The sequence below is a fragment of the Microtus pennsylvanicus genome, chromosome 3 (assembly GCF_037038515.1).
Source record: "Microtus pennsylvanicus isolate mMicPen1 chromosome 3, mMicPen1.hap1, whole genome shotgun sequence".
Lineage (NCBI taxonomy): Eukaryota > Metazoa > Chordata > Mammalia > Rodentia > Cricetidae > Microtus > Microtus pennsylvanicus.
Genome location: NC_134581.1, coordinates 15,605,934 through 15,607,621, shown reverse-complemented (window position 1 = coordinate 15,607,621; position 1,688 = coordinate 15,605,934).

Here is a 1,688-nt window from a genome sequence, read left to right as displayed (position 1 = left end):
GCTCTGGGTGTATAATCTGTACCAAGACTTCAGAAAATCAGTGTGAGTTTCTAAAGCGGGAGTGCCACTGAGACTCAGACCTGGTAGTTTTCTTCCCAAGCGCAGGAAGACTAGCAAGGATGGCGTCCCTGTAGTCTAGAGTGGGTGAACCAAGTGAGTTCACATCCATTCAGGGAACTCAGCAAGCACATCAGACAACCAGCAACCAAGCTGCTAGTTAGCTTTTAGGTCTTAGCTTCAGGATACTTTCTCCTGGAGAATTTCCTTTACTGGCCACTCACCTGGGTAAGACTTCCTAAACTTTCTCATTCTAAACATTATTAGGTGTTTCCCTAGCCCGTTGCCCGCTTCCTGTGAAGGTATCCAGCCATTTGAAGCTCTGTGGGGATGGAGATGTTAGACAGCCTTGATTGTATGATGCCTAGCTGTGATTGTCAACACAGTCTAGAGTCACTTGGTAAGGGCCTCTCTGTGAGGTCCTGTTAACTGAGGTGAGGAAGTCAGCCTAGGGTGGTACCATCACCTAAGCGGAGGATCCTGGACTGTTGAGAGCAGAGAACGTGAGCTGAGCACAGAATGAACACACCGTTGGGGGAGGCTGCTCATTTGTTCCCGGCCGCCCAGACTCGAAATAACCACACAGAAACTATTAATTAAATCACTGTTTGGCCTATTAGGTTATGCATATTTCTAGCTAGCTCTTACATCTGAAATCAACCCATTTCTATTATATTTTACCATAAGGCTTGTGGCCTACTGGCAAGGTTCCAGCTGGCGGCGAGCATCTTTCTCCTCTGGTGGCTACATGGCCTCTCCTTGACTCTGTCTTCTTCCTCCCAGCATCCAGTTTAGTTTTCTTGCCTAGCTCTATTCTGCTAATAAAAACAACATAGACAGAAGGACTTCCCACACTAGCACCCTCTTTGCTCTTAACCTGCTGCTCCGCCTTCCGGCTTGACTTCCCTGCAATGATTGATTGTAACCTGAAACTGAGCTAAAATAAAAACTTTCTCCCCTAAGTTGCTTTTGTCAGTGTTTTATGCCAGGGACAGGACAATAACTTATGGATTTTACAGATGTTATAGACAGTTATAGATGATGTTACAGATGTTACAACTTATAGACAGTTATAGATGTTAAACTTATAGATGTTATAGACAGTTATAAATGTTGAGCCCATCTGTGGCTGACATGAGCCAAGGAGGGCTATGAAGGGGGGATTGCACCATCTGGCTGAAAACATAAAGGCTGGCTGCTAGCACATGCTGAGTGGTCTTAGGTCAATTATCCTCTCTCGATGTTATCTATACAGTGGGGGCAACAACACCAGCCACCCAGTGGTGGGTATCTAGTAAGGTTATTGGTTAAGAACTCAAGATATGTAAGTGAAAAAGTGAGATAGCTACTCTGGTTCCGCTTACAGGAATTGTCTAGAATAGGTAAACTTACAGAGACAAATATAATAGTGGCTAGGAGTGGGAACCAGAGTTACTGCTTACTGCTGAGAGTCTCTGTCTGGGATGATAAAAAGGGTTTTAGAAAACCGGTGGTGTTGGCCACTTGACATTATATGCCTTTAATTCTAGCACTCAGGAAGCAGAGGCAGGTGGATCTCTATGAGTTCAAGTCTAGCCTGGTCTACAGAGTGAGTTACAGGGCAGTCAGGGCTCAGAGAAACCCTGTTGTCT